Consider the following 16,517-nt stretch of genomic DNA (forward strand, 5'->3'; position numbering starts at 1 on the left):
CATCACCATCACCATCACCATCACCATCATCTCCTGGGCTAATGCTTTTGGAGACGATAGAATCCCAGAGTCTCAGAATTAGGAGGGACTTTAAAGGCCACCCACTTGCCTCCCCGTGGCTGTCGGTCCTGCTCACGTCTCCTTCCTGAGGTGCCTTCTTCTCCCTCAGGGCAACTCTGATTTACAAAAGTTGAGTTGAATGGTAACCTGCCTTTCACCTGCTGGTTCCAGCTCTACCCCCTGAACTCAAGCCACAGTTCTTTCCTATTCTGAAGCTCATTCTCTATTCTGAAGGCCCTGTTCCAGGTGCTGGGGACACACATGTATACCGTGGCCTTCTCCCCTGCCACAGGCCAGGCCAGCCAAGGTTGAAGACGGCAACTCTACACCCCAAGTCTTCCCATCTGCAGGTTAAAGAGCCCTGCACTGCCAATCCCACAGCGGGCACATGCAGGCATCCCTCAGAGCTGTGGATCAGAGCTTTCCCTCTGGCCAGGCATAGCCACTCTCCCTCAGCACCTGGTAGACAGTAATAATAATGACGACGCTTCTCGTGCCCACAGGGGGTGCTATAATTCAATAAATTTCTTTCGCACACCATTATCTGTGGACTGTGCCCTACTACCTATGTCCCCCAGCTCTTTCCCTCACCCAGAATATCCCTGCCCAGATACCGGGAAGCGATCTGCCTTAATCATGCCACATTCTGCTCATATACTTAAATTTGCTCCCTACAGCAAAAGGCTTAAAATTTACTCCCCATGGAGCTAGGAATCAGGGACTCCCACGATTTGCAGAATTTCCTGACTTATTCCTAACACTTGCTCCTGGTTCCCCACGTTTCAGCCAAACGGGAAACCTCCTGCTTCCCGCAGAGACACTCAGCGCTTGCTCACCTCCAGGCCCTGATGGTCTAGTCCCTCTGCCTAAAATGGTCTCCCCCAGTCCCTATCTGTTGAGATCCAAGCCATCCATCAGCCCAGTTTTCACTGCATCGAGTCCATTAAATCTCCCCGGTCACCAGCTGGGGAAAAGATGTTTCCTTCCTCAGTGCTGTGACCTCCATCTCCCTCCCTCCCCATATCTGCACTTACTGTGGGCTGGCCTGAATGCGGCTGGGTCAGGGGAAGGGCTGCCCCCCACTGTGTACATTTCCACAGAGGAGAGAGACCTCCCACCCCATGCCCCTGGGAGAAATATGAGCAAGCCCTGGCTTTCCCTCCGCCCACACCCTTCTTCCCCGCAGGAGGACGAATGCATTATCTGATTGGCAAGATTGGAAGAAGGACTAAGTAAGTGCTCCCTTATTACTCATATGACCAGACACTATTCCAAACCCTTTACAAGAATTAGGTCTTCACAAGAATTCTGTGAGGTAGGTACTATTAGTCTTGCCATTTTGCAGACAGAAACTGGGCCAGAGAGGTTAAGTCACTCGCCAACGTCACCCAGCACAGACTTGAACTGGTTCAGTCTAGCTCCAGAGCCCATATGCTATGCTGCTTCCTGATGCACATGGCTTGGGCTCTTTCTCTCCCTCTGTTCTAACTCCACCACTGGCTTGCTGTGTGACCTTGGGCGAGTCACCCACCTCTCTGAGCCTGTATCCTCATCTGTACAGTAGGGATAATAATGCATCCCTCTGAGGGGCATTTCGAGGGTTAAATGAGATATCCTGTGACAATCTGTAGGCCAGGCCAGTCCTCTGTAGACATTTAAGTGGTACATCTATCCCCCTCGCAATTCTGTGCTTTCAGGGGGAGGGCTCAGCGCCTGCACGTGCTAGTGTTCATCATCGTGTTGGTATGAACGACAGCACTTCCTCTCACACTGCTTAATCTACAGAACCACCCTAAGCCATAGGCACTTTCACCTCTGTTTTACAAATGGGAACTTGAGGCTCAGAGAGGTGAAGTGATGTGCCTAGGGTGGCTCAGCAGTATGGCCGGGGCCATGCCCACCCTCCAGGCGGAGTGGCTGAGGTGAACCCTCTCCTCCCCCGCAGCCCACTCGCACCCTGCTCCAGAGTTATGTCCATGAAAGTGCTCACTCAGCGCGTGCTGGGAGGGAACCACAGACCCCTGTGGAACCAGGAAATGATCGCCTGGCTGCCTCCCAGCCCAGACCAGATTAAAGAGCAGTAACCAGATCCTGCTGGGATGGAGGGGAAACCAAGGCTCTGCGTGAGCGATGAGAGATGCGCTTGCACATGGGGAGGACCCGGCCTCCTGTTTCCCCACATCTGGATGGGTGTGCAGGCCTTGTTTTATTTCATTTCACTCTGCCAGAAAGATGCAGACCTCTTGGCCAGAGTTCAGAGCAGATCAGAAAGTGTGATTCAGAGCTGGGAGGGACACATGTGTGAGAAAAGATTAGCAGGGGAGGAAGAGACAAGGTCAGGGGTGACTCAGGGCACATCAAAGCTGCAGGGCTCAGCAAGACAAGATGAGGAATCTTTTCCTGGGGCCCACGGTAGCTCTGGAGGCAAGAGGGAAACTCAGCCAGCATGACAGAGAATGCCTCAGACCATGGGTTGGGGCAGGAACGGGGAATGGGAAGGAAGATGTGTACTAGGAATTCCAGTGGCTCAGGTTTCCGCGGGTCAGTGTGGGGCAGTGGACAGAGCTGGGCGGTGGTGGTGGACATGGCACTTTCCTGTCCTGGCTCTGTCACCTACCAGCTCTGTGACCTCAGGCAAGGCACTTCCCTCTCTGGGCCTCAGTGAACTCCTCATTTAGTCAGCACATGTTTCCTGAGGACCTACCATGTACTGGACATTGCCAAGCACTGGGGACAGAGCGGTTTAGGTTGGAACCAACAGGTCCAAGGGTAGTTATGAGAGCATCACACAGGAGCTCCTAACCATGTCTGGGAGGGCAGGGAAGCTAGCTTGAGACCAGGAGGGAGCAGAAGGGGAGAGAGAGCAGGGTTTCAGGAGGGAACAGCATGTGCAAAGGCCTCGTGGTTAGACAGAGCAAAGCTTGTGTGAGGAACACAGAGGACTGCAGGGGCAGAGTGCGGAGATGCAGTGGGGAGGGAGGGAGGGCCAGCTCCTGGAGGGCCTTAGGGGCCGCTACGAACCTGTGACTTTATCCTGAGGCTGTCCGTGTCCCAGGATGGTGAGCCCTGAGGAAGTGGGGTTACAGGACCAGAATGCCCAAGGTCAAGTCTCAGCTTCACATTCCGCTGGGACTATGTAATTAGACAAGCTGCTTAGCCACCTGTTTCTTCATCTGTAAACTAGGGGTGCTATTATCTACCTCATACATTGTCATGACAATCAAATGGGTTAATACATAGAAGGCATCTAGACTGTGTACCAGTGTCTGGTATACAGTAAGCACTCAATAAGTACTGGAGATTGCTGTTGTCGGGACACTGTGTGTAATGCTACCAGCAGACTTCCTCGCACCTCAAAGAGTTAGTTCTCTCCTCTGAAACTTCCTGCCCATGCATCCTTTCCATCCTGGCTTCAGCCCAGGGCCTGGCCCTCCCCAGTCCCGGCTTTCCTGGACGGTGGTGGCAGGAAGGGGGCTGCCATGTCACAAACGAAGGCTAAGGCCAGGGGAGCCAGAGTATGGCTGTTTCCTGGAGCTTCCTCCCCACCTCATCCACTGTGTCTGAGGCTGACCTAGGACCCCCCAACAATTGTATCAGAATAGGGGCAGGGTGGGAAGGCCCCCAAAGCAGGCGTAGAGGGCAGAAAGCTATTCACTTTCACAGGCTCACAGTTTACACAGCACTTCTACCAGGGGGAGAGGATCTGCCCATCATCTGTGAACCCCTGGGACTGGAGTCATTATTCCTGTTTTATAGATAAGGAAACAGAGGTCCAGAGAGGGGAAGACAAAGTGACACACAAGCTGATGTTCAGGGTGGGACTCAAACCCAGAATCGAGAGGTGCACAGGGACTAGATTGTGGAGGATCTTGACAGCTCTGCCAAGGCCCCTGCTGCCCACTCCATCGTGTCCCACCCACCACACACTCCCACCACTGGCCCACTTCATGTCTAGCCATCACAACCCATTCAGCATCCCTCCCAATTACTAGATCCACCCTCTCAAGCCTCAAGCTTTAGCACTTTATTTCCCCATTGCTTGCCTGGAGCAATCACACCCAGGCTGGACAATGCTAGGAAGACACCTCCTCCAGGAAGCCTTCCTTGCTCTTTACGCATCTACTCCTAGCTGGATTTGGGGCCCTCTCAGCCTCCAGCGCTGAGAGCTCGCCAAGGGCAGGCACAGAAGCTGACTCACCTGTCGGCCCTTGCCTGGCACAGGTTGAATTTCTTTCCCCACCTCTTAAATCTGGTCTGGCCTTTTGACTTGCTTTGACCAATAGAATATGTCAGAAACGGCAATGTGCCTGATCCCAGCTTAGATCTCAAGAGGCTTCTGGGCTTCTGCCTTCTCTCTCAGAACTTTGCCACACCATGTAAATAATACCAACTCGCCTGCTAGAGGGTGAGATACCATGTGGACCAGAACTGAGTTATCTCAACAAAGGCTCCAGAGTCCAGCCAAGATCAACAGAGTTTCCTCTCACCCACAACTGACCACAGATGTATGAGTGAGACCAGCTGAGTCCAGAGACATTTCCAGCTGGACCTATAGGCTTGTGAGCAATAATAAATGCTTATCATTTTACACCACTGGGTTTGGGGAGCTATTTGTTACACAGCAATAGCTTACTAATAAAAAAATGCATATATAAATGACTGGAAGTAAATGTATGATGCAAACACAACATAGAGGAGGGAGAGATGGAATGCCTGCCTCTTGGTCCTCTCACCTTATACACGTCATGGTTGCCCAGAACAGCATCAAACAGTGTGTAGAGGTCATTGAGCAAGCCCACCACCTCAATGGGCTCACTCAGGGCTGAGATGGTGGTAAAGCCTACAGTGTCACTGAAGTATATGGTAACCTGGTCAAAGTACTCTGGCTCCACAGTCGCCCCCATTTTCAGAGCTTCAGCCACAGACCTGAAGGGATGGGAAGGGCCAGAGTCACAAGGTGGGAGGACCATCTTTCCACAGTTGGAAGTGAGAGAGGGATATTTGGGGGAAAATCCTGGGTTGAGTGTCAGGAGATCTGGGATAGCTCTGTTGGTGTGCTGGCTCCCCTCCAGCAAATACCTGCCCCTCTCTGGACATTATTTCCTCTGAGGTCAGATGGGGGACCCTGTACCTTGTCCTTGTTCCCTAGGGAAAGAGGCAGCAGAAATTCAACACTCATGTGCCCCCAACAGTGCCTAATACATGTAAGCATTCTATTAAAATATGTTGGATAAATGAACAATGAATGAACTGAATGAATTAATGGAACCCAGATTTACTGAGCACCTACTATGTCCCAGGTCCCATGCTCAGAGCCACTGAGGCTAGAGCCACAACCAAGTCCACTCACGGCAGGAGCATCTGAGAGAGCAACCTTTCCATCTTCTGTCTCTCCAACCCCAGCTCCTCAGTCCACTCCTGGATCAGGTCCTCCAGGTTCTGGGAATACTTCTCCAGCATCCGCAGCATAGAGTCAGCAACACTGGTCTTCTTGCCTTGGTTGATGCTTTTGAACTGAAAATGGAATGAAAATCCCAATTTGTCCATGAAGGTCAGCACACTTGGCCCTCAGGTTGAGAATCTGGACCACAGGAATGAACCAGACATAGCCCCTGCCTGGAAGAGCCAGATGGTGGGGAGCAGATATGTAATAGACAAGGGATGGCAACTCTGACGAGTGAAAGCACAGATGGCTGGGAGGAAAAATGGGTTGGTTCTCTATGAGGTGAACAGGCAGGGAGAGGACTTTGCAAAGGAAAGTTTTCCCAGCATTGCATCACCATTAACAAACACGTTGGTTCTCACAAAAACACTGTGGAATAGGCATTCTTTGTTCTCAAAGATAGGTGGATGGATGGATGAAGAGATGGGTAAATAGATAAAAGCAATGTATGTAGATTATTTACGTATATAATCTATTTCTACCTCTTTATTTCTCTCCCTTTTCAAAAAATTGTTTACAAAATAAAATAATAAATATGTAAGGGCACTGGGACCAAAGGAGAGTAAAGATTAAAAAAAAAAAGTTAATCCAGGAGTGAGGTCTATATGCAAAATGCATGCCAGAATTTGGTCACAATTTTGGATATGAGCTTCCTAGCAACAAAGCAAAGAGGGAAATAGAGATTACATAATCTATGGAGTCCATAAGACAATGGAGTATTAAACTAGCTTCTCAAAAGGAACACAACTACTGCTGGTGCTGAGCAGAGAGAAGTACCTCTCTTAGGTCTTCATAAGAGGACATTCACATGTTGTTATAAATTGTACCTTCAACAACAACCTTATAGGAAATATGGCACCCAGTTTCCTAGGGAGACTTCCTTGAACCTTCCCCAGTATGGTTTGCACCTTCCCAAAGTGCAGTCAGTAGGAGAAGCAAATTAATGATGATCAAAGTGACGGGGTTCATTCCTGTCTAAATCCAGCATCTAGACCTTTGTGTGTGTATAGGTGTGCATATCCAACCTTCCTTAATACTGCTCCTCTCAGGCAAATGTCTGTAAGGTAGGTAGTAGCAGCAGCCCCTGAAGAGCACCTATTTTGTATTGCTCATCAAAGCAGAGGCATAAGCTTTAGAGGTCAGTTGCCATGAGTGTGACAGCTGCTGACCTTGAGACAGCAATATGGACAAGAAGCTGACTGTAAGGTCATCTCTGCAAGGAAGGTCCCCATTTTATAAATTAAGACACAAAGGATCTGAGAAATATAACTTGCCAAGGACAACATAATGGTGGAACAGAGTTTCAAACTGAGGTCTATTATATATTAATGTTATCACCAGCCACCCCTCTGAATTATTTTATCATTTGGAATGTGTTTTCCATTGTTTCCCTTGCATTGCCCAGGAACAAAATCATAGGATCTACAAATAACAATCACTTCTTCCTTCACAACATTCATTTTCTTGCTTAATTGTATTGGCTGGTACTCCAAGAACAATGTTATACGAACATAGCCCAAGTCTTTCGACTTCAAGGTCAGTGCTCTTTCTCCTCATTCCCTCCTCAGAAAATTACTTTTTTTTTTTTTTTGGCTTGGTTATTTCACTTGATGATCACACCAACATGTCAAGTTAGACCAGAGTTAGTCTTTCTAGGCATCACCTAAGGAGATCTGAGGCTCAACAGTGCAATCAATTTGGCCAAGATCAAGTAGTAGGTAAGTGGCAGCATAGATCTGAATGCAGGCCTTCTGACCCTGAGCCTCCCCACAATGTGATGGAATTCTCACCTTCTGCATGTGAAGTGTATCGTGTGCCTGTCTCTGCCTTCTCTGCCACTGAGCCTTAGGCAGACTCACCCCTCACTCAGGGCAACAGCTTGCTCCCCCACCTCGCTAGCTATGGCAATCTCTGACCCCTGGAAAGATTCTAGGCTGGTGTTTTAAGAACTGGTTGCTCGTCCTAGCTCTGCAACCCACCCTCACAGAGGCCACTGAGAGCTCATTCACTCTGAGGTCCAGATTTCCCATAGGACACCTGTGTGCTTCTCCTGTCTTCCTGCCTCTCTCTCCCTCATCACCTGTCTGGAAGCCCCTCTCACTCACTGAACCTGTCCTTGGCAACGTTCCACTGTGGCTGGGGAGTGCAGGGCAGGAACGGGAGGCACAGAGATGTCACCTCAGGCTTGATGGGTTGCTCTGTGGGAGCCGTTAGCCTGCTCAGTCAGGCCCACACACTCCACCACCGCCCTGAAAACTCGTACGGGCTTGCCTCCCCCTCCCAATGCAGTCCCCAAGGCAGGCCTGGGGGGCCCCAGTCCCCCTCACATCTTCCATTCCCTGATGCGGGGAACCAGCGCTGCCTACACGGCCACAAATGGCTCCTCTGCTCTGGTGCCAGGAGGCCCGACACAGGGTTGGGTCCCCCGCATCAGCACTGCAGAGACAAACCTGGGTTTGGGTTCCAGCCCCACCTTTCGCTCCCTCACTTACCTTTGGCAAGTCCCCTCACCTCACTGTGCCTGGGTTTCTCTCTTGTAGAGCCCAGATAACAGCAATGCTTCCTCGGAGAGCTATCATTAGGGTTAAATGAAGTAAGCACAGCACTTAGCACGGGTCTTGGTGCTCAGGAAGGCAAATGTCCCTGAACCCAGAGTTCTGAGAAAGCTTTCCTCAGATGGTGGACCTCAGGCCTCACCCGCAGCGATGACGATGCTGGCCCATTGCCCCCTTTCTGCACAATGGTTCCAGGCCCCGAGGAGAGTGTGGGGCCCCCGCTGGGGAAAGTGAGGTGAACCGATCAGCCGTTTCTTGTGAGCAGCCAGCTCCTCTGGGGACGCTGACCTGGGTATAAATCTGGTCCAGGTTGGGTCTGTCCTCCGGAGCCTCCTCCCAGCACAGCTCCATCAGCTGGATGCACTCAGGCGGCCCGTGGTCAGGAGACACCAGTGGCCGGCACAGGGGAGGGGGAGACACCACCTTCCTGATGATTTCTGCAACAAGCACGGGCCGGGCAGTGGGGCTGAGGTCCTCAGGAGGGCTGGTGGGAAGGGGTGGGCCTGGGATCCTGAGATGGAGGGCAGGGTGGGCCTGTGGGGTGCAGACATCAGGCCCCGAGGGTATTCCTCAGCCCCTTGATCTGTGCCCCGGGACATGCTGGCCAGTGGGCCAGGATCGCTGTTTTCCTGGGTCTGCCCCAGTGTGGCTGGGGAAGGGGTCTCAGCCTGGGAGACAGGTGAACAGGGTTTGAATTCTGGATCCGCCACCACCTCTCTATGAGATGGTAGACAAGACAGCAATCTCTCTGAGCCTCGGTCTCCCCATCTGTGAAATGAGCTTAATAAACTGCCTTCTTAAGAGGGGTGCTGAGGGAGGAGATGACAGAAGCTAGATCTCGGGGTACTAGGTTCACTCCAACCCCTGAACTCTGCACAACTTGTTACTGCTCTGTTACCAGCAATGACCACGAATGTGCTCGAGACCTGCACGGTGCAGCTCTTTCTACCAGCCCTGCCACCTGGAGGCTGTCTGGTACCAACTCTCCACAAGTGTGAAGCAAGACTCTCTGCTTATCATTATCACCATCATGATGACTCTTCTCCCAGGACCACCCCTGCTGTGGATCTTCCTGTCCCCGCTCCACGTGATGAAGACCACAGACTAAGTACAGATCAGATAGATCGACGATCCAGCTCCGTCTCTGCCACTTGCCATCGCTCTGTTCCTCGGCTGCCCCACCTAACAACCAATGGAAACAACCCCACCTCGGGAAGCTGTAGTGGGGCCTGGGGGAGCTGAGAGAGTCACAGGAGCACCGGGAGGAGGTGAGGCTGGGTACCAGGCTCAGGCTCTCAGCGGCACAGGAGAGGACTTCGAGATTATCCACTTATATTCTGTACGCGTTATGCCATCTCTCTGAGCCTCAGTTTCCTCACCTATCAGAAGGGCATAATAATAGTACAGACCGCACAGGGCTGTTAGAGGTATAGCAGGTTAATCTCTGAGGAGGGCTGAGATCCTCCTCAGAGACGGTGAGGAGGTGGGTCCCTTGGAACCAGTGAGGAGAAGCTTCTTTCTGGATTTCCCTTGGCTGGCCTCCTTGTTGGGGGCAGCCCATGATTCACTGTCCCATTTTACAGACAGGGAAACTGAGGTTCTGGGGTGGTGAACTAGGTCACCCACAGCCACAGGGTCAGTAACAAGCAGATGCTGGAACTGAGCCTGATCGCCTCCCAGCCTGCACGATTTTCTCTGCCCAGAGGTTCCCGGTCTGCAGGCGTCAGACCCTGAGGGCCTCTGAGTAAAGGGTCTGGGAAGCTGGATGTGCTTGCAAAGGAGTGTGTGCAGATGGAACCAATAATAGATCACACACACACACATGTCCAGCTCTTTTTCAAAAGTATTTGGATGGTGTTGTGATGAGTAAAATACAGATCCATTTCAAAGTGTTGCTGATTTCAGAGCAGATTTTTGTCTTTGGGCATTTCCTCAGTCAGCGGATATTAAAAGTCAAATAGTAGCATGTGAAGCTCCAAACTTTTTTGTCATTAAAGTGGAGTCCTCACAGGCAAGCATGTTGGGAACCCCTGGCCCAGGCCAGGCCGGGTCTCGGGTTCCCTCCCCATGCCGAGCCTGCTGTCCACACCCAATGCATCACTGTGATGGACCAGCCCTGCTGACTGCTGACCGGGTAGGCTGCACATCCAGCTCCGTGGAGAAGTTGCTCCGTGGATGACTCCAGGAGATTTTAGGGCAAGAGCACTGAGCTCACCCAAATCCTAGACCCATGGCTCCCCGCTAGGGAGTCCCTTCCCCTCTCTGAGCCTCACTTCATTCATCTCTGAAAGGAGTGCACTAGCCCACCTCACAGGGTTGTCCAATGGAATAACGCATATGAAAGTGCTTTGGAAACCACAAGTATCCCCCCCAGCCACCACAGGATCTTAAAAAGATGCTATTTCTAAGAGCAAGGAGGTCTGCTTCCAACTGGGAGAGTCAGGAGAGAACATGGGATTCCCCACTAGCACACCCCTAAAACCACCCAGTATGCCAGGCACTTTGTCTAAGGCATTTCACTGAATCCTCACAAATACTCTGGGAGGCAGGCATCATGGTCCCCATTTTACAGATGAGAAAACTGAGGCTCAGAGCCTGAAAGAGATTTATTCAGAGTCACAAGGTGAACTGGTGTGGAGCTGGTCTCAAGTCCGTGTCCCCCAAAGACTATGCTCTTGACATTTTACCGCCTGAGACCAGGAGAATTACAGCCAGGGAGTAGCAGGTCGAGGACTGACAGCCCAATCCAGGGGTGACCCTGGGGTTCCAGACCTCGTCCCTAAAGCATGAGAAGCCCTGCATGGTGGCATGGCTGACAGACCCATCCGGCTGGTCCCCCCTCTCTCAGCAGACAGATGTTGCCAGGGGCGGCGGAGCAGTTGAGGAGAGCTGAACAAATGGCACGACCAAGCCCCTTCCCTTCCCACTCTTCCACCCCATAAATCTGGGGCCTGGAATGCTCATTATTCATGGAGCAATGCTTTGTGCAGAAAAGAAGCGAGGCCAGGCCTCCCCGTGAGTTACAGATTATCCATCTGGGGTGGGAGGGGTGGTGGGTTCTGCTCCATCCCTGCCTGTACTGCAGGCCGAGGTGCAGGGTATCTGTGAGACAGGTCCCTGGAACTGGACAGAGGCAGCAGGGGGACAATTAGAAGAGCAGCCTAGAGTCCAGGGAGCCCCGACAGAGAACACAGAAGGGGAGGAAGTATTTCTGAAGTTGGGCCCTGGCACTGGGGTCAGAAGAGAAAATGCCTCAGACCAGGTGATGATGAGGAAGGTGTGAGTCATTACACCCAAAAGCAGGGGGACAAAGATGCTCTTCAAGGAGCCCCACTCAGGCAGAGGACCAAGCCCCCAAATACTGAGCAGACCGGTGACATCAGGCATGGACCGGATGTCTGACACATTTTTAAATCTGATCCCCACTATAAAGATGGGAAAACTGAGGCTCAGAGAGGGTAAGTGATTTGTGTAAGGTCATGTAGTAAGGGATCCAGGGGGAGTACTGAGGTCTACATAGACTCAAAGTCTGTGCTGGGCAGCCCGGTGGTAAGGGCATGAGCACCTCCGGACACGGCAATGACATTGGGAGAGGAAGGAAGGGATTGGGCTTACACCCAGGAACCAACGTCTTTAGCCCTGGAGCTGGTCAGCTGCCATTTTGGCAGAGTTGCTGAAGGCTGCCTGGTTTAAGTCAAAGAAACGCAATTCTTGCTGTCAAACCAGGCATGTGTGTCTGTGTGGTTATTTTCAGGCCCCAATTTCCTGATGCTCACAGAGCTCCTCAACTACATGGGGTCTCCGCCAGAGACAGGCCAAGGAAGGAGGAGGACGATGCTGTACCTTCCGCTGAGAGCCCTGGGGAGCCATAGTGCGGGCCCCAAGTCAGCATCTCCTGCAGGATGAGGCCGACGCTGCAGGTGTCTCCTCTGAGGGTGCCCCGCCCGGGTTCCCCGGGCCCCCGCAGCAGCTGTCCACAGCAGCGCTGCAATCACAGCATGAGGCCACACAGCCGCCACCCACTGACCACCCAAGCTGGGAGGCACCTCACACATGTGGTGTCGTCGTCCTGTCCCTACAGCCCCGGAGGAGGGAGGTGCTTCTGTCCTCCCCCATTCACAGGTGAGGGCCCCGAGGTTCAGAGAGGAAAAGCCATCAACTCAAGGTCACACCACAGGAAGTACCGGAGCACCGGACATCTCCCCCTCTCCCCTTGCCTCACAAGCACCCAGTTTAAACAGAGGCCTCAGAACCTACTGGCAGCCTCTTGCCCACCCCTGAGCTGACCTTCCGGGGCTAGCCGGGGGCGGGGAGCCCGCTGAGCGTCCAGGAGCTCTGCATAACCGTGGTCAGTGACCTTCAGCACAAAGCGTCCAGCCACCACACAGTTTCGGGACTTGAGGCAGTCATGAGGGCAATGCCGATGGCACAGATACCACACACCCTGGAGTGGAATAATGGGGGTCCCTTAGGCCTGTGGTGAATGAAAGGACCCCTGCTTCTCTCAGAATTCCCACGGACCCCAGGAAACCTTCCTGCCTCCCCCTCACCCTTTGCCACACTGTCAGATTTTTCTCAGTTAGACAAAGTGGGAAGAGCCCAGGCCTAGGAAATCTGAGCATCTCTTGTCTCCCTTCCCTCCCCATTGCCTCCACAGCTCCAGGTTTGAGAAGGGTTCTCACATGGATCATATCCAGCACCAGGGAGGCCTTGAAAGTCCAGTCCAGCCGCAGAGCCTCATTCCGCAGCAGATCCTCCAGGCTGCCCCGGGCACAGTGCTCCAACACAAGAGCACTGACCCCAGGGGCCACAAAGAAGCCCAGGAAGGTGGCAATGTTCTCATGCCGCAGCTCCCGCATCTGCCAGGGCAATGGTCACCTTAGCAGCCCGCAGGGGACTCTCAAAGTGTGGACATCTGACCCCAGTACTTAGCACCCAACATACAGCTGAACACAGAGAGGCATCAGAAATGTTGGATGGATGTGATGGGTGGATGGATGGATGGATGGATGGATAAAGGATGAGTGGATGATGGATGGATGAATGATGAATGGGTGGGTAGATGAAATGGGTGGTTGGGTAAGTAGATGGGTGGATGGTTGAATGAATGAGCCAGCGAAATGAGTGTGTGGAAGCATCATGGATGAATAAGTGAATAGGCTGTAGCCAACTCCACAGAATAGGGATCTCGGCCTATTCTCAACCTAAGTGACATCATGGACCTAGAAACTGTGCAAATTTTCTCCCCAAGAGTCAGAGACTGATGAGCAGAAGAGCAGAAGAGATCAGGCACAAGATGAAAGCAGTCCAGCAGGTCAGAAAGCTCGAATCCAGCCAGCAAGGCTAGCATTCGCCCAAGCAGGAAAGATGAAACCATTGTCTAGCACGGCCTTCCTCACAAAAACAGTTCAGGGGTCAACTAAGTGGAAACCTGAATACTCTTCCCCCTCCTTAGAGATTTGCATGCTTATTAGCATACGCAGTGAGGTAAGAATGGCCTCAAATCCTTTGACACCCCTGCTGTCAAGAGCTTGGGCCTCTGACCCCTCCCCTTGAATCTGAGCAGGCTCTGTGACACTGTGACCAATAGAACACGGTGGAAGTGATCTTGCGTGTTTTGGGTCCAGGTCTTAGGAGACTGACAGCTTCCATTTCCTGTTTGTTGGAGCCCTCTCAGTCGGAGGTCTGAATGCTCATAAGAAGTCCCTCCACCCTGAGTCACCACACTGGCGAGACCACGGGGAGAGGCCCTGAGACTATCCACAGTGGGAAGGCACGTCCTGATGAGTCCTCCCTTCCAAGCGCCCAGCCAAGGCCCCACGCATGCGAGTGAAGACATCTGAGGCCTTCTGGACAGGGGGTCAGCAAACTTTCCTGTTAAAGTCCAGAAGGTAAATATTTTCGGTTTTGTAGGCCTTGCAATCTCTGTCACAAATACTTCTGCCATTGCAGTATGAAAGCAGCCACAGAGAGTTCCATAAACGAATGAGCATGGCTGTGTTCCAATCAAATTTTTTTCTACAAAAACAGGCAGTAGACTTGATTTGACCTGAGAGCCAAGCACTGACAGCCCATTTACAAGCCGAAAAACCACTGAGTGACCCCCAATACAGGTCAAGTGGAACTGAAGAACTGCTTGGCTGAGCCCTGCTCAAATTTCCTACCCACAAAATTGTAAGATATCATAAAATGGTTGATGTTTAAAGCCACTACATTTTGGGATAAGTTGTTACACAGTCATAGATAACTGGAACAGCATATTAAAGGTTCTGAGAAGTCCTGTGTCTAAGCCAAGAAACTTCCAAACTCATTTGCCCACAGATAGAACCTTTTCTTTTAAGAAACATCTACACATATTGATTGCAAGATTCCCACTGGGAAATGCCTAACCTAACCTCCAGACACTGAATCTCTCCGAAGCTGATTCCAGATGGTGGTGATGTTGGAAATAATAATAAAATCCACAATTTTCCAAAGGCACTCTACTTGCCAGAGAGAGTTCTAGGTTATTTCATCAATTCTCTTCAATCCTCATCATTCCCCTGGGGTGGATTTCATTAGCTCCATTTTACAGGAAAGCTAAGTGTCCTGTGGAGGCAGGATTCCATCTCAGGTCTTCCTGACTCAAATCTTATGCTCTGTCCTCCGTCCCACAGTGCTTCTCGGGATGGTGACCATCTCGGGGGCGAAGGGGCTTATGTGAGTAGTGACGATAGGTGACTGGAAGCTCCCCGAAGAAAGGAATCCTGTCTCTTTTCTCCACAGCTCTGTCCCCAAAGCCCAGAGCATAGGCGGTGCTCAAAAACTAGTGGACAAATGAATGGATGTGTAGAGGGATGGAGGATACAGTCGAGGTCCTTCAGTGGTGCTGACTGTACCACGTGAGGATAGTGATGAAGAGGAGTGCGCCCCTGGTAGCCATGGGGATGATCATATTGGGGTGGTGATGTGACGTTGGGGATGCTGGTGTGTGATGGTGACAGTGATGGTGTATATCTGTGATGACAATGGGGCAGTGATCATGATGATAGGAAGCACTTCCTTTTTTGAGGCTAGAAGCTTCTGCATTGAGTAAAGACCAATCCAGACCGGTAAGGGTCTCCTGACAGCACTCCGTCCGCAGCCCACCCTCCACGCCCTCTGCAGCTCTACCTTTCTCAGGAGGCTGCACCAGCTTCAAACTTCTTCAGCCACACCCACACTCCCTGTTTAAGAAAAGACAACAAGAGTTCACCCCCTGCTGGTCCCCAACTCGGGCAAACCCTCCGCCTCTCTCAGCCTCAGATTCTTCCCCATAAATGTGCTCTTTCTGTGTGCTTCAAGCCAGGAAGAGCCCAGCCAGCAGAAACTAGTCAGACTTTGTCTCCTTTGGTTGACAGACCTCAGTTCTAGTCCTCACTCCACCACTTTCTAGCTCTGCGACCTCAGACAAGGGACTTCAGTTTTCTGAACTTCGTGTCCCAATTCTGTAAAGCGAGGATGGCACCCACACCCACATTGAGAGAGCTAAAGAGATAGTGGATAGAAAGTGTGTTAGCTCCCAGCGCCGAGGTCGGCTTTACTCTGCAGGCCTCGGGCACCTATGACACCCCAAACCCAGCGAAGTGAGGGGCTCTCTGTGACCGAGAAACCCTAGGGGAGGAGAGAGGGGAGGGTGAGAGAGGCAGGGGCCTTGGGCAGTGGCTCTGTCCTCACCCAGGGTTTTCTGTAACCTTAGCCTTCTCTCCCACGCACCCCCCGCCCGTCACTGATGGATTTCTGCCTCAGCCTCGCCCGCAGCTCATTCAGAGGAGCAGACAAAACATGCTTTGTACATCATTAAAGCCTCCTTTCAGCAGAAGAGAAAAATGATGGGATTCCCCAAGGGAGAAGGTGGAACAGAAGAAGAAAGAGCCTCATGTTGCTTCCCCTAGAAATAATTAGCCCGGTTCATCAAACGGGGGGCACGGAATAGGAGAGTCAGAGCATCAGTCAGTTGTTGATTTTGAGGACCCAGCCCCCGAGAAATCAGTGTCCTCAGCAACTTTAAAACCTTGCTGCTCTCACCTCTGACCTTCCAGCTTCCCTGTCAGCTGGTGGCCCAGGCTCTGTCCGGAGGCTATCCTGGGCTGGGTGCTGCCCCACACTCAGGGACCCAGGATCTCACTGTCCCTTGCCGAAGCAAGCAGGAGGGTGACCTAGGTTGGCCCATTGCTGAGAGAAGCCCCGGGGTAGACCCACGCAGGCAGTGCCCAGGCCCAAGTGGCCAGGGACCGGTTGTTTCCCAAGGTCAGGTCACAAAACACGTGTGACTAGGAGCTGGGAGTCCTGCTTCCCACTTCTAGCCCCACCACCGACTTGCTGTGGGACCCAGGAAAGTCGCTGTCCCTCTCCCCGCCTCAGTTTCCCATGCTATAGCAGGAATGGGGCATATAGAGCCCTGAGGCTCCATGGATTCCCTTGGGCTCTCCCAAACTGAT

This window comes from Delphinapterus leucas, chromosome 7 (genome assembly GCF_059928025.1).
Source record: "Delphinapterus leucas isolate spDelLeu-1000000601 "Yukka" chromosome 7, BTC_Dleu_Yukka2, whole genome shotgun sequence".
NCBI classification, from domain to species: domain Eukaryota; kingdom Metazoa; phylum Chordata; class Mammalia; order Artiodactyla; family Monodontidae; genus Delphinapterus; species Delphinapterus leucas.